We start from the raw sequence: 22,848 nt of genomic DNA, 5'->3' as shown, positions 1-22,848 counted from the left end.
GAGCACATGATGGCCTTTTGGTCTTACTGGTGAGACTGATTTTAGTCATTTGGTTAAAGTCTGGTTCCTTCACTGTACAGATTTTCCTTTTGTAACTGATAAGCAATCAGTGAGGAGCTACTGTGAGACTATGTAAATACCCTATTCCTCATTAAGCTCCCTTTCTTCTCAATTTTAAAGAGAATTCAAAATAAGCCTCACAATAAAAAAAAAAAAAAGTCTCAAAATTCTTGGCACAGATACAGAGATTGTCCTCTCACTACATGTCTGTGGCGAAGTTGTCTTAGATTTTAGACCCAGGGGGCAGGAACTGATCCGTGAAGCTTACTTGGTACAGAATGTAACCGTGATATGGGTTCATAATAACTATGAAAAATTCTTAGCAGCAGTGACAAATGAGCTTAGATTGGATATTTCAAATATGATACATCCATTCTATGGAATGCTGTGTAACAGTTTTAAAACTGGAAATAGTTTCATATATACTGGAAAGTGAAATATATCCAAGGATTTTTTAAGTGAAAAAAGAAGGATATATAAAAGTATGCACAGTATAATCCCATTTTATTTTCTAAACTATATTCATACTTCTACATATGAATATATGTAAATTAACAGACACTATCCTAGAAGAATACACACCAAAAGTTTTAACAGTAATTACCTCTCTGGAGGCAAATGGAAGATTAAAGAGAGGGGGTGGTACTTGGCCTGTGGGAAATAAGACATCCACTTTTTAGTCTAAACACCTCTGTATTTAGAGCAGGAATATATTTATATTTCATTAAATTATATATATTTTAAAACATTATTTGTTAAAAACACTTAGCATTATTAAGATTTCCTTTTTGACAGTCTAATTACTATTCATGTGAATAAAAGGCCTTGCAGATAAATGAAGTCTCCTTTGCCTCCATCTCACTGATAATGTGATATGTGTATTGTGATGTGTATAAGTATGCATATGTGATATGTATGTTGTGCTCCCAAAAAATTAAACACTAAGATATAATTTTCTTTGCTTTCTTTTTTGCTTTTTAGGGCCACACTCACGACATATGGAAATTCCCAGGCTAGGGGTCGAATCAGAGCTACAGCTGCTGGCGGCCTACCCCACAGCCACAGCAACGCGGGTTCTGAGCCGAGTCTGCGACCTCCATGAACCACCGACACAGCAATGCAGGATCCAGGCCACGTCTGCGACCTACACCCCAGCTCACTGCAACGCCAGATCCTTAACCTGCTGAGCAAGGCCAGGGATTGAATCAGCAACCTCATGGTTCCTAGTCAGATTTGTTTCCACTGCGCCATGACGGGAACTCCTGAGACATAATTTTCTAGCATTCCCCAATAGTCATAACTTTCACAGTTGGTGGTTATTTAACCTGTAGAGATTTGAGTTAATCATACTGAACTTGTTATTACTCTAGCAGACCAATAATATACTTAGCTTCCAAGAACATATACAGAATAGACCTTGGACATTGGCTCAGGGAACTGGACATGTAAGACAGTGAAGAGTTAAGAGTGAAGAGTTCAATTGTGATTTACGTGGAGAGTCACACAGAACTTTACTTATGGTAGCTACTATTTTTTAACTTATTTATGGAAAATTTCAAAAAATACAAAAGCAGACTGTACCTCAATATAGCCATCACCCAGTTTTAATAGTTATCAACTCAGTTAATTTTGTTTCATCTCCCCCCACCACCATCACTACCATTGGGAGACTATTCTCTGTGTGTCTCTTGTGTTTCTGACTATCTCATGAACAGAGGTGCTAACTGCCTTGTTATGAATTATCTTTTAGTGAACAGCAATGAACAATAAAGATAAGAGTCTCTCTTCAGACCAGAGGGCGAATTTGTTTACTGACGAGTATAACAAGAGATAATGTCTCCAGTGCAAGGTCAGGCAGGTTTGCTTAGTGCTCATTATAAAAGCTTCAGGTTCCCTAAGCTCAGGGGTCCTCAGCTGTGATGCAAACCTACCAGTTGCACGATAACCACATGGGCCACTTCACATTGCCCCATGGCACTTGGAAAGCAAGAGGGATCTGATGTGAACACGAAATTTATGCTGCTTGCTGCCTGGTGAATAATAAAGTCCTTTTTCTCTGACCCAAGGATGCTTCTACCAGCACCCATGAAACTGGGCAGACTAATTTGTGAGCTTCTAAGTAGGATAAAAATCTAAGACTCTTCAAAGTTCTTGACACCCACTTTCTCTCTTTCATGTTATTTTGACATTACATTATTTCATCCATAAAATATTTTTGAACATTCTTTGAAACCATTAAAATCAAAGACGATGGAACTTAATTCCACATAAGTATTTATTTATTTATTCATTTATTTTTGCTTTTTAGGGCCACACACTCAGCAAATGGAAGTTCCCAGGCTAGGGGTCGAATTGGAGCTACAGCTGCCAGCCTACACCACAGCCATAGCAACATGGGATCCAAGCCGCATTGGTGACCTACACCACAGATCATGGCAACGCCAGATCCTTAACCCACTAGGTGAAGCCAGGATTCAAACCCTCATCCTCATGGATACTAGTTGGATTCGTTTCTGCCGTGCCACAAAGGGAATTCCCACATAAGTATTTATATACCTATACCAAACCCCAGGGAGCAAGTCTGGTAACTACAGGGCCATGATCCCTTCACCTAAAGTAACTCTTGGGACTAAATAGATTTTAAAACTCATATTTTTCAGATTTTAAGATGGTCATAGAAAACATAAACTATATATTAAATCATATGTGCAGTAGGGTCCGGGTCAGCACATAGTAAGTAAACATTGATATTTCTGCCATAAAACATGAATACTCACACAAAGTAGGACAGAGACCATAAATAACCACTCTTTAGTTCAGCTCAAATTTTATTCCCAAACAAGTTACAAAGAAACTTTACCTTGTTAGAGTTTGGGGATCTTCAGACCTGCAGATAGGGAACTAGGGACCTAAGTCTCTTTAATCAAGTTCAAGATTTAGGTCCTCAGCATCCTGATACGCAGAACCATTAAAAAAAAAAAAACTTTCCACAGATGTTTTATTAATAATCTTGGCTTCTTTTAAAAATAGGGCCAAAATGGGAGTTCCTGTTGCAGCATGGCAGAAACGATTCTGACTAGTATCCATAATGATGTAGGTTCAATCCCTGGCCTCACTCAGTGGGTGGAGGATCCAGCACTGACATGAGCTGTGGTGTAGGTCACAGATGTGGCTCAGATCCCTCACTGCTGTGGCTGTGGCATAGGCCAGCAGATACAGCTCTGATTTGACCCCTAGCCTGGGAACTTCCATGTGCTGTAGGTGTGGCCCTAAAAAAAAAAAAAAAAGGCCAAAATGAAGTTCTTTAAATTCTTTAATGCATTGATAAGATTTCAAATCACATGTACTAATTTCACTATATTAGTGACATGTGACATTTAATCATGTTCCCATTTTGTAAACATTAAATGTTTCTGAGCTCTCCTGATCAAAGTGGAAAATGAATGATAAAGTCATTCAAATAACAGATATGCAAAAAGTCATATACAAAAATTAAAAGGCAGGATGTTTAACCAAGGATGAATGAAAAAGAAGCCTGGACCAGAATAAATTGTGTCTGGAAGGTTATTTACAGCTATGTTCAGCCAGCAAGAGGAACAAGGCTTCCAGTCTGTGCACAAATCATGTTCATGTCAAAGAAAGCAGGATGCCTTTTCCTTCTATTCTCCTGCCAAGGAGAGGAATGTAGAGGCTGGTAAACTTAAAGCTGAGTTTAGAACAGATGAGAACGTGGTCCCAGAACATTTAACTGCTCTACATACTATCAACCTCTTCAGATTTGATGGACTGCATCTCTAAGGAGGGGGAAGGAATGTCACTTTATTTATTGAGTAGCCTCTGTGTATCTGACAATTTGCTGGGTGCTTTTTGTACTGTTATACTAATAAAGATAAGGAAGGTAAAGTTCAGGGAGACTGAAAAATCTGAACAAATGAATGACTTTATGTGGACAAGCATTTGTTATAATTTGCTAAGTGCCAGGCACTGTTAACATGCATAGCATACACAGACAAATGACACAGGACTCCAACCTTCAGGGAGTTCCCAATTTAGTAGGAGAGACAGATATATAAGCACATAATTATAGTCTAATTTCATATGCACCTGTTGTGGTTCAGAATTTTAAAACCAGACTATGTCACTGAGAAAAACTGCATTATAGGAAAAAAGAAAGGAATTTTTTTTTTTTTTCCAATCAAAGACCAGGGATAACCCATCCTGGTTCTCCAAACATTGAGATTTAAGGCTTTCTTTTATATTAAAAAAGAAAGTAAAATGCTTTCTTAGAACTGCCCTGTGGTCAACAGGGAAGAGGGTCTTTAAGACCCTTGAGTGGGCAAGGCAATCCTGGATCTCATGTCATAAAAAGCAAATTGAAAAGCTACAGAAAAGAGTATTAGCAGCTATGGGTGTGTAAAGGATCAGAAAGTCAATGTCACTCCCCTTTCTGTTTTCCTCGCTCCTCTTAATCATCTGCTCATTCCAAGAATTGATGGCAAGCTAATCAACCTATAGTTTGAAGAATGCTCCTCCTTATTGGAAAGGAGAAAGACAGTTTGCTCAGATCTCACTGCCCAGCAGCTTTCCTGACATTGCAGATTTCTCCAAGATTCCAGACAGTAATTTCATCTACTGGATCTTTTGCTTGGCTTGGTAAAAAGAACACAGGTTTTAGGTTCACACATCAGCTCTGTCAGTCTCTCCACAGAGGAGAAAACTACAGTTTCTCTCCTAGCAACAGAATTTTTAAAAGACAACCTAACATTAAAAAAAAAAAAAAAAAAAAAAAAAACACCTAAATAGGAGACAGAGTAGAGAATGCATCCATCATTAGGTAATAGCATCCCATAGTCATTATTTTGAAGAATTTGAAATTGAATGATGCCAAAAACAACTCAACTCAGAAATAAATACATGTTCTCATCACAAGAAAGGAGGTATATTTATGAAAATGTAATTGAAGTGACAGCAAAAGCAAAAAATAAGACAATTAAGCAAAATTATATAATTAGAATGTATTGTCAAGCATACCTCCCTCCCCACATTACAATCGATAATTTCTAGTGCTGCCTTAGATTCTGGCCTTAAAATCAGGAGGCAGAGACACAGGCATTCTCTCTTGGCCTGGATGCTGACCTCAAGCCTCCTCTTACAGTCTCCTCTGGAGAGGAAACGGATGAAGTAGTTCTCATGGGTGAGAGGAAGAAAACATCTCCAGGGGAGCATTGTGGGGACGCTGTCCATCCAGGGCTGTCTGATGGAGTCTGATGTGGCCAGAGGCCACCCGGAATCGACTTGAGTTTCTGGGATTAGAGAAATACCACAAAGGAGAAGAAGGGCTTCACCTGTGCTCCTAATGACAAAATGTGCATGTTCCCAAGTTTCATCAAGGACTAGTGAGATAAATCCGGCTCAACTCATCTCTGAGAAGACAAGAACAGCTTCCAAAGATGACCTTTTCTCAGTCATCTCTACTCATTCTGGGAATGGAACCTCTTCTTCTTCCCTTGTCATTGAGCTTGAGACTTGGGGACAGTTAAAATAACTTCTCTTTTAACCACTTAATGATTTTTCAGTGTATTTATATGATCAGCAAAATCTTGATTTCAGAAATCCCAAATAGGCAACATTCTCTGCTTCGGGAATTCTTCCTCATCACTCACTTCCGTGGGCAACTTTCAGCAACTCCCAGTCAATTTTTCTGACACCTACTCCACCACTATACTCCAAAAGCACTAACAACGTACTTATATTATGAAATTTTCCATAGTAATTTTTTTCTCCATTCTTATTTCTTTCACTAATCTTTAAGCTCCTCTATTATTAAGACACTTTTATTCTTTTCTGGGGTGCTGTGAGTGTATTGCGATGCTTGGCACCAAATAAAAAGCCAATGGATGCTTATGGGTTAAATAATTAAGCATTAAAGAAACTGGGCTTAAACTCTGTCTTTCCTATACGTCCATTCTATTCATGGTTCAATGACACTGGTATGCTTCATATGTGGACTTCTTAACATTGCGAGATACATTTTGTAATTTTCTTAATTTCTCATTATTTGTGCTAGGCAGGCTATGATACAGCCCCCAATGATTCCTTTGCTCTGGCATTCATGCTCTTGTGTAACCTCTCCCCTTGAGTGGAGGCTGGACCTAGCGGTGTGCTTTTAACAAATGGAATATGTCAAAAGTGATGATGTGTCCCTTTCAGGATTAGGCTACAAAACATTGTGACCGTGTCTCGCTAGCACACTCTCTCTTGCTGGCACCCTCTCCTGCCCTCTGGCTTGCTCCCCCGATGAGGCCAGCTGCCATGTGTGAGAGGCTCTATGGTCTGGCCCACGTGGCAAGGAACTGAGGGAGGCCTCCTGCCAACAGCTCATGAGGAACTGAGGCCCCAGTCCAACAACTTGCGAGGAACTGAATCCTGCCAACAACTACATGAGTGTGAACTTGGAAGTGGATCCTGCCCGGTCAGTCTTTGAGATGACCGCCACCTGTGAGAGAGCCTGAAGCAGAGGATCCTACTAAACCTCGTCCGGACTCCTGACCTACAGAAATTGTGAGATCATAAATGTGTGTTATTGTAAGCCATTAAGTTTTGGGTAATTTGTTCTAAATCTATGCTGCTTTAAACTTCAAAGTGTTGGGGCTATTTGTTACAGAGACCTAGAAAACTAGTACATTATTTATCAATCAGCTAGGGTCCACAGATGATAAAACTCAACAATAGCAAAATGCACAGTTTGGTTTATTATCAAGCATAAATATGGTTTGCAATATGTATTAGCAAATTATTCTTTCAGATTCAAAACTGTTTTCCACTTATCGAAATGGTTCATATCCCACTTTATCAAGTAAATTTCACATTGATTTGGGATTATGAAAAGCACCAGTTAAAAATTCAGAATATTTGTACACATGCATCCACAAACGTTTACTGGCTGCATACCATGTGCCATGAATTTGCGACACAATTTCTCCTTAGCATGTACAATTTTCTTTCAGTATAGAGGTTACACTGTTAAATAAGAATGTTCCTGTCCTCAGAAAACACTAGTATCTAGTGTGGCAAAAGACGTCTGAACATAAAATCACTTGCTTTTATTTAAAATTATAGAAACCATAAAAGAATGTGTGCACTGCAAGCCTATGTCCGCTGAGACAAGGCAACTAATCAAATTTGAGGAGTGGAGGGGCCCCTCAGGACCTAAGTAGAGTCTTCAAGGATTTACCGTCATCATAAAGAGGAACAGGAAGAAGACATCAGGACAAGAGGATGGAACAAACTAAAGGAATTATTTAAATAAATTTCCCCAAATATTTCCTTTGGTCAAATAGCACTAAACATAACTCTTAATAAGTCAACTATTCTCTACAAGAAATGTGTGGCCCATTATTCTTGTTATGGAAAAGCAAAAACAAATGAGAGTGATTCACACAACTGGATCAACACAATCAGAAAACATACTTAGGGTATTTTCCTTAAGTGGTTATAGCCAGTGCCTTGGTTCATAAAACTGGACTTGTCATCTCTCCTTTATTTACGGTTCTCAAATGAACATTAAGCTCCCTGAATGAGAAGCTAATCAGGAACCTCACAAATTAATGGCTATATAATTTCATTTCTTAAATACTTATGCCCTGACTTCTCTCAATTAACAATTACCACAAAGAAAGCTCAAAGAACAGCGCTGAAGGTGCTTTTAAAACTACACAAACCAACGGAGACTAAAGATGAGTAAATAAAGCAAGCTTGTAAAGATGGATATACAATTAATCTTTAATCAGATATTATAAGGGTTAAATTCTGAAAAAAAGCCTTCCGATCCTCCGAATGAAATACATTTAGGTCAAGGTATCCTTGCTTGATTCCCAACATGTATTTTGCTTTTATGTAATTACATTTTATAGCCAATTAGCAATGAACAAGATACCTTCCAGTGTTTGAGTTGAACTAAGTTCATAAGCATTAAAGGCTGAGCCACTTAAGCATGGTTAGAACCAAGTAAAATGCAAAGCCTCATCTATGCTATGCCTGATTACTGCCATGCAACTTGATAGTCAGACATGTTCTCTGATGGAGGGTCAGTGGTGATACAGAACCACACAAAAACAAAGAAGCTGGAGGTGGAGAGAGATAGGCTCTTGTGAATTCTTCTCTCTCTTCTCTCTAGCCAGGAGCAAGGGGAACCTCAGAGGGATTCTGGGAATCATAAGATTGTTTTTATGCCAAACACACACACACACACACACACACACACACGCACGCACACACAGGCACACCTCTGCACACCTCACACTCTCCAGTGCCACAGATCAGTCTTAGATACACTCTACTATAAAGAAAATAATGTATTTTACCTGCAATCTGCTTGCTTGGAATTTTAAACTCAAAATTTCTTTGGATGAACATAATATTTGCCATTTAGGTACATGATTATGTGTGTGTCAACTTTTAAATGTTATCTCTTGGGGCAACTTCTTGGAGGACCTTCATCCACCATCTAATAAATCTGGCTGCCTGTAGACACCACATTGGAGAGGCCATATGGAGAGGCCATGCATAGACAGAGATGTCCCAGGTATTGCCATCTGTTCCAGCCCCCAGCTCTTTGGATTTCCCCAGCACCAGCACCAGACATAAGAGTGAAGCAGAGTCTGAGATGGCCCCAACATCAGCTAGTATGACTGAAACCATGGGGTAGATCCCAAGAGAAGCCACCTGGCTAAGCCCAGTCAACCCCCACACTAGTAAGCAAAATAAGTGATTGATATCTTTTTTTTAATTAAAGTATAGTTGATTTACAATGTTTTGCCAATTTCTACTGTACCAGCAAAGTGACTCAGTCCTACATACATATATATACATTCTTCTTTAAAATATTATCTTCCTTATCATGGTCTATCCCAGGAGATTGGATATAGTTCCTTGTGCTGTAGAGTAGGGCCTTATTGCTTATCCATTCTAAATGTAACAGTTTGCATATACTAACCCCAAACTCCCAGTCAATCCCTTTTGCTCCCCCTCGCTCTTGGCAACCACAAATTTGTTCTCTATGCCTGTGAGTCTGTTTCTGTTTTGTAGATAGGTTCATTTGTGCCATATTTTAAATTCCACATATGATATGGTATTTGTCTTTCTCTTTCTGACTTAATTCACTTAGTATGAGAATCTCTAGTTGCATCCACTTTGCTGCAAATGGCATTATTTAATTCTTTTTTATGGCTGAGTAGTATTCCACTGCATATATGCACCACATCTTCTTTTTAAAAAATTTTTTTGTCTTTTTTAGGGATGCACCCACAGCATATGGAAGTTCCCAGGCTAGGGGTCAAATCAGAGCTATAGCTGCCGGCCTACACCACAGCCACAGCAATGCGGGATCCAAGCTGCGTTTGCAACCTACACCACAGTTCATGACAATGCTGGATCCTTAACCCACCGAGCAAGAACTCACGTCCTCATGGATACTAGTTGGTTCATTACCACTGAGCCACGATAGGAACTGCCTATACCCCATCTTCTTAATCCATTCATCTGCTGATGGACATTTAGGTTGTTTCCATGTCTTGGCTATTGTGAATAGTGCTGTAATGAACATAGGGACATAGGGATATATGTATCTTTTTGAATTATAGTTTTGTCCAGATATATACCCAGGAGTGGAATTGCTAGATAATATGGTAGCTCTACTTCAATTGTTATCTTTTTAAGCCTTGTTGTAAGGCATTGTTGTCGGGGTTTTTTTTGTTTGTTTGTTTTTATGGCTGCACCCACAGGATATGGAAATTCCCGGGTCAGTGACTGAATCCAAGCCACAGCTGCAACCTATGCTGCAACTGTGGCAACACCAGATCCTTTAAGCCACTGCACTGAGCCAAGGATCAAACCCATGCCTCCAAAGGAACCTGAGCTGCTGCAGTCAGATTCTTAACCCACTGTGACGCAGAGGGAACATCTGTGGAGCATTTTGACATGTAGTTATAGATTGCCAGAATAAGTCTTTGAATAAGAAGAACATCTGCTTGGGCCTCTGGTTATCACACCATGCTTCTGGTCAGCTCAGAACTGAACTGTTCAGAAGCCATATCCCATCCTCCACCCCTAGAACTCACTGAATAGTCCTACTCTGGCTGCATGTTGAGCCTACCAAGACAACCCGGACAGGGAAAGAAGGACTACTCTCAGGTTAGAGATGAATATAGCTGCACTCACCTTCCCAAATACATGCGTGCCTGTGTTTATCCAGTACAGCATCACATGAGAACTCTAGTCAGCATTTCATCTTGGATTCCAAGACTTTACACTGAGACACTCTTCATTTATAGCCCTTCCAGCCCCATGCCCCTAATGGGAACACACACTTCCAAGTCTTTTCATCTTTTTATTAAAGCCTATTTGAACTACTGCCATACTTGAATTGACAGTGCAATTTAGGAACACATTCTGAAACTATTACTTCACTGAAAAGATGCAGAATATTTTATCTTTTAAGAAAACATCCTAAATTAAAAATTAATCGGTTAGCTCATTGAGGTGCATTTCTCAGTTTTAAAAATATGTTCATATACGCTATGAGGGTTTAAGGTTACACTGTGTTCAAGAAGAATTACTTTTGCTTCAAAGAAGAATTTCTGTTATAACCTAGGATATTGAACACACAAGCACACACACACACAAGAATATACCTGTGGGCAAAATTTAACAAAAAAGAAAACTCGCTTTCCTGAAAGGCAAACAGAAGCTGTGCCAAATTTCCCTCTAGTAGAGCACTTAAATGAGTAAGACACACATTAACCAAATTGATAAATGGTGGGTTATCAGAGGAGAACTCAGGCTTGATCAGTAAATTTTCCCAGCAGGACCAATCCGATGTGACACAGCAGGAATTTCAGACTCAAGGGAGCACTGCAAAGGCACAAAGTTAACTGCTGTGAATGGCAGGCTGTTTCCCTGTACAGGTCTCCATAAGAAGATGGGGAGAACACCAGAAAGAAGCACTACAGTTTAAGAGAAAAGTCTCATTATTGTGCTTAGCTCTTTAATTTTCCAAAGCATTTTTGAAGTAAATAAATGTGTTCCCGCCCCCCCTACTGGGGTGCAATCTCAGCTTGCTAATGTCACATTTATAAAAGCAATCTGGCAAATGGAGCAGAGGAGGCTTTCAAAACAAGGGACAGGGCAAGAAGGACTACTCTCAAGTTAAAGATGAATATAGCTTCCCTGCTTCTGCTACCTCCTAGCTGTGTGAAGTCATATAAGTTACACAGTCTCTCTGATCTTTGATTCTTCTCTGATAAAATGGGGATTATAATGCACATGATTGTGGTAGGGGTTAAGTGAGATAATACTGTACATTGCCAGCTCTGTGCTTAGAACACACCAGGTATTAAATTATTAATTATATACATTAACTATTAATACAATTGATTGTTAATATATTTCTTATTAACTATTATTTCATCTTGGAACATTAGCTTTATATTATTAATAATAATATGTACTATTTAAAATAATTTTTAAAAACTCTCTGGTCAAAGAGTCAAGAGTCCTGGTTCTAGTCCAAACCCTGCTCTTTAGACAATACATGCATGATCGGGGAAGGTTGCTTTCTACTTATTTATGAGCCTCAATTTCCTTTTGGTTACAAATAAATGAATACAGGGTTTGGATTTGCTAATATTGTCTCTCCTTACAGAAAAACAGAAACATTTTAGCAATTTATTTATTTATTTATTTTTTTGTCTTTTGTTGTTGTTGCTGCTGTTGTTGCTATTTCTTGGGCCGCTCCCACGGCATATGGAGGTTCCCAGGCTAGGGGTCTAATCGGAGCTGTAGCCACTGGCCTACGCCACAGCCACAGCAACGCGGGATCCGAGCCGAGTCTGCGACCTACACCACAGCTCACGGCAACGCTGGATCGTTAACCCATTGAGCAAGGGCAGGGACCAAACCCGCAACCTCATGGTTCCTAGTCGGATTCGTTAACCACTGCGCCACGATGGGAACTCCCATTTTAGCAATTTAAATACTCTAAGTTCATCTGAGTCTAATTTGTTTTCTTTATTCAAGAAGGTCGCCTTGAGCAGCAAAATCAAAAACAAACAAGTGGGACTGGAGTTCCCATCATGATACAGCAGAAGCGAATTTGACTAGGAACCATGAGGTTGCGGGTTCGATCCCTGGCCTCACTCAGTGGGTTAAGGATCTGGCGTTGCCATGAGCTGCGGTATAGGTTGCAGATGTGCCTCGGATCTGGTGTTGCTATGGCTGTGCCGTAGGCCAGTGGCAACAGCCCTGATTAGACCCCTAGCCTGGGAACCTCCATATGCCGTGGGTGCGGACCTATAAAGATGACAAAAATAAAATAAAATAAACAAGTGGGACTACATTAAACTAAAAAGTTTCTGCATCTCAAAGGAAACCATCCACAAAATGAAAAGGCAACCTATAGAATAGAAGAAAAATCTTTGCAAACCATATATCTGGTAAGGGGTTAATATCCAGAATATATAAAGAACTCTCAAAACTCAATAGCAATGAAAATAACAACCTGATTTTACAATGGACAGAGGATCTAAATAGACATTTTTTCCAAAGAAGATATTTAGATGGCTAATAGGTACATGAAAAGATTCTCAACACTGCTAAGCATAAGGGAAATGTAAATCAAACCCACAAACCCAGAATGGCCATCATCACAAAGCCTACAAATAACCAGTGCTATAGAGGGTGTGGAGAAAAGGGAGCCCTCCCACAATGTTGGGGGGAATGTAAATTGGTGCACTCACTATGGAGAACAGTATAGAGGTTCCTTAAAAAGCTAAAAACAGAGCTACCACATAACCCAGCAATCCCACTCCTGGGCATATATCTGGAAAAAATGAACCTCACACCTGTTAACATGGCTGTTATCAAAAAGAAAAGAAATAACAAGTGTTAGTGAGGGTATGGCAGAAAGAAAACCCTTGTGCATTATTGGTGGGAATGTAAATTGGTGCAGCCACCATGGAAAACACTGTGGAGGTTCCTCAAAAACTTAAAAATAGAGCTACCATATGATCTTGGAATTCCACTTCTAGGTATTTACCCAAAGCAAACAAAAAAGATATATGCACTCCTATGTTTACTACTGCATTATTTACAAGGGCCAAGACATGGAAACAATCTAACTGTCCATCAATGATGAATGGATAAAGAAAATATGCTGTAGGAGTTCCTGTTGTGGCTCAGCAGATTAAGAACCCGACAGGTCCGTGAGGATGCAGGTTCAATCCCTGGCTTTGCTCAGTGGGTTAAGCATCCAGCATTGCCACAAGCTACAACGTAAGTCACAGGTGCGGCTCAGATCCAGTGTTCCTGTAGCTGTGGCAGAGGCCTGCAGCTGCAGCTCCAGTTCAACCCCTAGCCCAGGAACTTCCATATGCCATAGGTGCAGCCATGAAGAAGAAGAAGAAGAAGAAGAAGAAGGAAATCTTGCCATTTGCAACATTTGCAATGATGTAGATGGACTTTGAAGGCATTATGCTAAGTGAAATAAGTCACAGAAAGAAAGATAAATAGCACATGATCTCACTTATGTGAGGAATAAAAAAAAAAAAGAAACAAACAAAACCTAGGAGTTCCTATGTGACTCAGTGGGTTAAGGATCTGGCGTTGTCACTGCTATGGCTTGTGTCACTGCTGTGGCTCAGGTTTGATCCCTGTCTCAGGAACTTCTGTATGCCACAGGTGTGGCAAAAAAAAAAAACAAAACAAAAATGTAAACAGAAAAAAAACAAAACAAAACCCAAAATCTGAGCTCATAAGCACAAAGAACAGATTGGTGGTTGCCAGAAGTTGGGAGAATGATGTGGGTGAAATGGATGAAGGGGGTCAAAAGGTACAAATTGCCAATTTTAAAATAAGTCTCTCATGAGGATGTCATGTAGAGCATGGTGACTATGGTTAAGAATACTACAGTGCACATTTGAAAGTTGTTAAGACAGTACATCTTAAAGGTTCTCATCACAAGAAAAAAGTCTGTAACGATGTATGGCGATGGATGTTAACTAGATGCTGTGGTGAACATATTACAATATATGCAAGTACCAAATCATCACATTGTACACCTGAAACTAATACGGGGTTACGTTTCAATTACATCTCAATTAAAAAAAAAAAAAAAAAAGGTCATCTTAAGTAAAGCATTACTTGGTGCTTGTGGCTAAGGTCAATGGTCTAAAGATCAGTGATGCACTGCAAAATGTTGAACAACTGGCTCTCTGGGTTTTAAAAAAAAAAGCCTGCTTTATAGTATTTGCCAACTTCTATCATGTAAATATTCCCACCATGGTTAACTTCAAGCTATCAATAGGATGTCAGCAAAGGTAGAGGTGGAAAGAGACACATACAAAATGGCTCTCCTGAAGCAGGCTCCAGCCCATCACTCTGCTCATCCCTCAGCTCGCATTCCTCTCAGTTCCTGAGCAGGAAGACCATTATGAAGAAAAACAGTTCCTGCTATCAGGCATCAGGATACTTTCTATTTTCAGCTTCAATTTAAGGCAGAGGCATAAATAAGCCCCCTGCTTACCACGCAGAAACACCACTGAATTCACTGCCATTTTGGAAAAAAAGAAAAAAGGTCTTAGAGGTCATGAAATACTGAAATGCAAACTTAATCTCATTTTCTTACAATCTATTCTAATCCTTCACTACTTTAAAACCTTCCCTAATCTCAGACTGTAAAAACAACAAATGACTTCTAAGGTTCTAAGTCAGAAAATTAGTGAAAAACACATTTCATCTTTTCTTCAATTCCTTAATGCCTATAAGGATGAACTTTGTCAAATCAACTCTTTCTCTCATCTGAAAAATCAAGCATAAGTTTAATAATGGATAGACTCTGAATACAGTATTCCCATAGGTGCTGAAGTTTAGAGCATCTCAGGATGCAGAGCAAGGCCACAAATGAGAACCAAGCACCAGCAGGTTTTATCACCTGATACATCATCTGTTGATTGCCAAAGTACTAAAGCCTTATAATCCACTCTAGGAGAGGCCCTCAGGACATAACTTGCAGCTTATTTTCTCACAAACCTGACATCTTTGATCATCAGACTTCTCAGACCTCAGAGATTTGAAGTTGAAGAAACTTTCAAGAACCTAATGTACTATTAAGAGCGATGACAGCTAATATCTGACAGCCCAGCATGCTGCCTTATACAATGGTTCCCAATAGTGACACAAAGATTTAGAAAGGAAAATTCTGCTGATTTTCACCCCAGCAAAGCATTTGAGATTCCTAAATGATCACCTTGAGTCACTATGGAAAGACCATTCTGACGTTATCGTCTGCACGATATAAGGAAAATATATGATACACTTTAAAAACATTCTCATGCAAAAGTTTTTAAAAGTGCAGTGTTTAATACCTAGAAAATTATCCATATGAAATAATTTATTCCTTGAAGATGTGATACTGCAGTAGTTCTATATTTTAAGGCACTAAAATATATAGTGCCTGCTGAGTACAAGGCATTTTGGGGACAAAACCTCGTCAAACAATATAGGGAATATTGTTATGTCCAGATCCCTTTACTCAGCCAGATATCCAACCCCCGGATGCTGTGAGTGTCAGCTGTTAATGGCTTGCTACTGTTTCCTTCTCTAGAAAACTGTCACGGTCTGATTGGAAGTTATGTCACTAGGCAGGTCATTCCTTGCAAGAGGCAGCTTATTTCCATTAACTTAGTGACAAGGATGCAGAAAAGTCCTCTCATCCTCACATGTGTCTAAAGGTGGAATCAACTTTGCAGAACAATTTGTGCTCTAGAGCGCCCCCACAGGATCAGGCTAAAACAGTCTCCGGTTGAGATCACATGTTTTGACTCCTTCCTTTGTCCTGTCCCACTCCTCTCAATCCTCTTTTCCTGAGAACACTTCCTCAGTAGAGCACCTGCAAAAGAATCCAAGTCTCAGGGTCTTCTTCTGAAGCATCCAACTTAAGGCAGACTTAACACCCTTTGCTCAAGAATACAAGCCATATTAAAGTCAGCTCAACTACTAATTGGACACAGACTACATGTAGAGGATTAAAAATGAAAGATGATGTGGAGGATGTGTCCATTCCTGGCTAAGACAGAACAACAGGTACCAGATTTGCTTTCTTTCCAAAAGAAAAAATGGACAAAATGGACAAAAAATGGCCTTCATGATGTTATCATTAGGCAACAGAAGATAATGATCTTAAATAAGAGAAACGAACCCTATGATTTCCTCAGCTTACTGCATGAGAAAGGAATCCAGGACCATTCTCACTGACTCCTGAGCTAAGAACATAGAGCTGAGAGGCCAAGGTAGTAAGAGTTATCAAGGCAGAATACCAAAGAGGAGAAGGCTATAAGAAAGAGAACACTAGAGATCTGCAGAGGGTGCCCCTTGAATATTCAACTGAGTATGAGTCAGCACATGCAAATGAGGGAAAGAACACCAGAGAAGTTTAAAGGGAGAAATCCCTGGAGAAGACAGAGGGCAAAGAATGGTGCCCATTCCTAGCAGGCTGGGTAGAGAGCTTATAATTCATAGGGCATTGAGTAGAATACTAAAGAGTTTTGTCTTAGTCATGAGGCAAAAATAGCACTAGACTATACAACACTCTGATCTCATCTAATAATACTTAAAAGCAAAACTCAAAAGTATCAAACTATTTCTAAGTAACTTAACTGTACCCAGAAGAAAGCTCAAGAATATATATAGTATCTAAAAATATACAGCACCTTACAAGGTAAAATTCACAATGCTTGACATCTGGTTAAAAAAAAAAAAAAATACCTGGCGTACAAAGAAGCAGAAAAATGACCCCAAATTAGAAAAAAAAAAAAAATCGATCACTTAAAATTGACTCAGAAATGACACAAATGCAAGAATTTAAAAAGTGCTTGTAACTGTATTTCATAAGCTCGAAATATAGAGGAAAGATTAAACATGTTAAATAGAGACATGAAAGATTTGAAAAAGACCCAGTTTAAACTCCTAAAGATGAAAATTACACTGAGATGAAAAATACACTCATTGGAATTCATGGCAGGTTACATACTGCAAAGAAAATATTAGTAAACTTAAATACTTAGCAAGAGGAACAATCCAAAATGAAACACCCAAGAACAGAGCATCAGTGGTCTGTGAAACCCCATATGGACAAATATATATGTAATTATCATCTTCAAAAGAGAAAGAGGAATGTGGAAGAGAGAAAATATACCTGAAAAAATAATGGACAAAATTTTTATTTTTTAATTTTATTTATTTATTTATTTTTGGTCTTTTTAGGGCCATACTCACAGCATATGGAGGTTCCCAGGCTAGGGGTTGAATTAGAACTGTAGCCACCAGCCTACACCACAGCCACAGCAACACAAGATCCGAGCCACATTTGCAACCTTCACCACAGCTCACAGCAACGCCGGATCCTTAACCCACTGAGCAAGGCCAGGGATCAAACCTGCATCCTCATGGATACCAGTCAGATTTGTTTCCACTGAGCCATGACAGGAACTCTGACAAAATTTTTCAAATTGGTGAAGACTATAAGCCCAAAGGATCAAGAAGCTGAACAAACCCAAAGTGTAAGAAATATGAATAAAACCACAATAAGACAAGTCATAATCAATTATTAAAAACCACTGATTACAAGAAAATATTACAAGCTGCCAGAGGAAAAAATACATATTAAGTACAGAGGAACAAAGATAATGATGACAAAAGATTTCTTATCATCAACTATGCCAGCCAGAGGACAGTGGAGCAATATCTCTAAAGCACTAAAAGAAAAAGTGTCAAGTAGAATTCTATACCCGGCAAACATATCTTTTAAAAAATGGAGGCAAAATAAAGTCTTTTTTCAGGTATACAAAAGATGAAAGAGTTTATCACAAGCACACCTATATACAAGAAATATTAAAGAAGAAAATTTATAATAGGTGAAAATCTTGATCTACACAAAAGAAGAGCACTGGAAATGATAATTATATGAGTAAATTTAAAGACATTTTCTCATTACATAAGCCTCTTTAAAAGATAATCAGCCACTTAAAGCAAAAATAATAAAAATGTATTTGAGGGTTTATAACAAATGCAGAAGTAAAATATATGAAGACAACAGCACAGGAGTCAGGAGGGGAGAAAGGGTATACTGTAACAAGGTCTTTATACTATATGGGAAGTAGTACAATAGCACTTGGAAGTAGACTGTGGTTAAGTTAAAGATATATATTATAAATTGCAAAGTCACTGCTACAATAACACAAAAAAAGTTTTAAAGGTCATAAAAGAGATAAAATGGAATCATAAAAATCACTCAATTAATCAAAAGAAGAAAAAGAGGAAAAAGAAGCAACAGATGGGAAAAATAGAAAATAAATAGAAAGATGGTAGATATAAACCCAACTGTATCTATAATCATATCATAAGTGGTGGAAAGATGGCCCCCAGTTATCCCTGTCTCTTTGTATTCAAACTCCTGTGTAATCTTCTCTTGTTACTTGCTTCTACTACTAGAATATAGGATATCACCTCCATGATTGCTATATAAGATTATAATTTCCATCTTGCAAACAGATTCTCTCTATTGACTATTTCCCTTGCTAGCTTGAAGTAAACTCCCACATGAAGAAGTCCACATGGCAAGGAACTAAAGGTGGCTTTCATTCTGACAGTATGTAAGGAACTGAATCTTACCCACAACCACATTAGCTTAGAAATAGATTCCTCCTCGGCAGAGCCTCAGATGAGACTCTAGCCCTGCCTGACACTTTGATTGCAACCTTGTGAGATACTCTGTAGCAGAGGACTCAGCTAGGTTGTGCCTGAATTCCTGATTCACAGAAATAGTGAGATAATAAATGTGTGTTTTTTCAAGCTGCTAAGTTTATGGTGATATTGTTCTGCAGCAATAAATCACTAATAAAACATTAAATGTAAATGGTTTAGGCAGTTCCTATTGTGGATTTACAAATCTTCCATTAAATAAATCTCAAAAAAGCAAACTCAGCCAAATTTTTAACCTAATGTAAAATAAGTGCTCAGGAGTTAACAAATCCGACTAGGAACCATGAGGTTGCGGGTTCAATCCCTGGCCTCACTCAGTAGGTTAAGGATCTGACGTTGCTGTGGCTCTGGCGTAGGCCGGTGGCTACAGCTCCAATTCAACCCCTAGCCTGGGAACCTCCATATGCTGCAGGAGCGGCCCAAGAAATGGCAAAAAGACAAATAAATAAATAAATAAAAATAAGTGCTCAAACATGAAATGTGAATTTTGCTTAATAAGAATTAGATTTCAGAATCAAAGTGTAAATGAAAAGACAATTTCTTGGTCCTATTTTCCTATTAACATTAAGATGAGGGAGTTACTGTTGTGGCTCAGTGGGTTAAAAACCCAACTAGTACCCATGAAGAGGTGGGTTCAATCTCTGGCCTCGCTCAGTGGATTAAGGATCCAGTGTTGCCATCAGCTGTGGTGTAGGTCACAGGCACAGCTCGGGCTGGTGTTTCTGTGGCTGTGGTGTAGGCTGGCAGCTGCAGCTCTAGCTTCTATTTGACCCCTAGCCTGGGAACTTCCACATGCCACAGGTGTGGCTGTAAAAAGAAAAAACAAAACAAACAAACAAACAAAAAACAAATGTAAATGGTTTAAACACTCAAAGTGGAAATTGCCAGACTGGAGAACAAAAAACAAGACCAACTCTACGATATATTTGAGAAATACACTTTAAACATAAAGGCTCAAGTAGGTTAAAAATGATGAGAAAAGATATGCTATTCTAATCTAAAATAAAGCAGGGGAGTGCCCGTCGTGGCTCAGTGGTTAACGAATCAGACTAGGAACCATGAGGTTGCAGGTTCAATCCCTGGCCTTGCTCAGTGGGTTAACGATCTGGCTGTGGCGTAGGCTGGCGGCTACAGCTCCGATTAGACCCCTAGCTTGGGAACCTCCATATACCGAGGGTGTGGCCCTAGAAAAGGCAAAAAGACCAAAAAATACATAAATAAATAAATTAAATAAAGCAGGAGTTGCTATATTAATATATGGCAAAGTAGATTTAAGAGTAAATAAATTAATAAGGTAAAGAGGGTCATTTCATAAAGAGTCCAATTCAATAATAGGACATGACAATCTAAATTTAAAAACTGATAGAAGTATAAGGAGAAACAGACAAATCCATAATTATACGTAGAGATTTCCCCACCCTTTTCTCAATAATTGAAAGAACAAAAGAGAGTATATCCTGGCCCAGAGAATAAATCTTTTGTCTCTTTTTCCCAGTAGTGTTCTTAAATTAAAAGTGCTAAAACTTTCATCTCTACCCTTAATCTCACCGAAATCGTCGATGGCATTTCACGGGGAGAAAGAGGAGCAGGGCAAATCGCTAATACAAAGTATGCCAAAGGTTAGCTCTGAGAAAGGAACACTTTTGTTTGTTTATCGGCCGCACCTGTGGCATGTGGGCCTTCCTAGGCCAGGGACTGAACCCATGCCACAGCAGTGACTCAAGCTGCTGCAGTGACAACGCCAGATCCTTAACCTGCTGCACCACAAGAGAAAGAAACACTTTTAAAAGGGACAGAAAAGATGAGAGAGGGAAGATAGTACTTCACTCTTTCCAGAGCTCTGAGGGTCAGCTGAGGCGGCGTGTTCTAAATGGTCTAAAGGAATGTATACTCATAGCAGATTAAGTCCTCTGTTATCAAAAAGGTTGAGGCCTAGCTACTTTTAGCTCAAAGACATCAGGTATTATTACAATTTGCTTATATAAAACAGTATTTAGATTATCGGTAATAGAGTGGTAAACAAAAACCTTTAAGAAACCCAATATGGAGTTCCCTTGTGACTCAGTGGTTAACGAACCTGACTAGGATTCATGGACATGCAGGTTCAATCCCAGGCCTCAATCAGTGGGTTAAGGATCCGGCATTGCCGTGAGCTGGGGTATAGGTCATGGACACGGCTTTGCTGTGGCTGCAGCATAGGCCAGCAGCTGTAGGTCCAATTCGACCCCTAGCCTGGAACTTCCATATGCCTCTAGGGTAGCCCTAAAAAAGCAACAAAAAGAAAAAAAAGAAAAAAGAAACCCAATATGTCAGTGGGGAAGATATCTCTATGAATATGTTTCATGATAACATTGCTGGATCCAAGGGGGAAAACAACTTGGCCTACAAGAGAATTTAAGATGCTGCTGTATAATGCAACTTGCTCACCCCATGTGAAATCAATCAATCATCCAATTCAACACAGCTACAATGCTGAATCAATAATTAGCTGTAAAACCTAAGATATTAACAGGGAAATAATTCACACAGAGTTGCACTGATGGCAAACAAATGAGAAACTCCATAAAAAGGGAAAACAATGTTTCTCTGTTGGATTGCTACAGAAAAGAATCGATTGGGTAGCAGTTCCTGGAACAGATTATGACGATCCTACAAAGCTTCAGGTTATTCAAATTCACTTTAGTGTTCAGTACCATTGGGCAATTTTTTAAAGAAAAGAGAAAGACCTGGGTAACTAAAGTAAGGATTATTTTTATTTTTTTAATTTTTTTATTTTTTTGTCTTTTTGCTATTTCTTGGGCCGCTCCCGCGGCATATGGAGGTTTCCAGGCTAGGGGTCTAATCGGAGCTGCAGCCACCAGCCTACGCCAGAGCCACAGCAACGGGGGATCCGAGCCGCGTCTGTGACCTACACCTCAGCTCACGGCAACGCCAGATCGTTAACCCACTGAGCAAGGGCAGGGATGGAACCTGCAACCTCATGGTTCCTAGTCGGATTCGTTAACCACTGCGCCACGACGGGAACTCCCAGGATTATTTTTAAAGAGATAAATCTCTTGCAAATTGGTAGAAGCATTCTGGAGGACAATATCTATCCAAATGTAAAATGTGTGTACCTTTTGTCCCCAAATACTCACCACTCAGGCATGTTCACAAAACTGACTCCTCAGCTATGCCCCCAAAGACATGTATCATTTAGAACGCTTTCCAACTGGGAGGATGGGATTAATACATACACACTACTATATGTAAAGTAGATAACCAACAAGGACCTACTATACAGCACAGGGAGGACTACTCAATGTTCTGTAATAACTTATACGGGAAAAAAGAGCGGATATATACATATGTGCGTGTGTGTGTAAAACTGATCCACTTTACTGTACACCTGAAACGAATACAACATTGTAAATCAACTATATCCCAATAAGACAAAAAGGAACCCTTTTCTATCAGGTAACAGAAAATCAATGCGATCCGGCTTAAACAATAAAAAGGACTTGTTGGCTCACAGACTTGGAAAGCTCAGGAATAAGATGGTTCACTGTTTGGGCTGTTTTTTGGAGGTGAAGGAAGTGCTAACAGAGGAATGGAAAGGTATCAGGGACAGGAAGGGAGCTGGCATAGGGTACAGTATTAAGCTAGTTTCCTCTATGGACAACCAGAGGTTAATTCCACTAGGGAAACCCTGAGAGCCAGTGTAAAACATGTACCTCAAAGGTAATCCACCCTAGAGCAGAGAGGTATCTATACCAAGAGTCACTGGTTGAGAGCTGTCCCTAAGGGACATTCATTCCATTCTGCTAAGGAGACAGCAAAAGGGACTCCAGCAGCAAGAGAAAGCCCTCAGGCAAAGGATTCAGTACTGACAATTGTTGGTCAGTCCAGCGTGCGCTGAAGTGGTAAAGACAAGAGGATACAGGTAGGGAACCAAGAGCATCTGCCTAGGATGGACTTCAGGGTTGAGTAATTTAG

Source organism: Sus scrofa, chromosome X (genome assembly GCF_000003025.6).
Source record: "Sus scrofa isolate TJ Tabasco breed Duroc chromosome X, Sscrofa11.1, whole genome shotgun sequence".
In the NCBI taxonomy this organism is placed as follows: Eukaryota; Metazoa; Chordata; class Mammalia; order Artiodactyla; family Suidae; genus Sus; species Sus scrofa.
Note: the sequence above shows the minus strand (reverse complement) of the source record.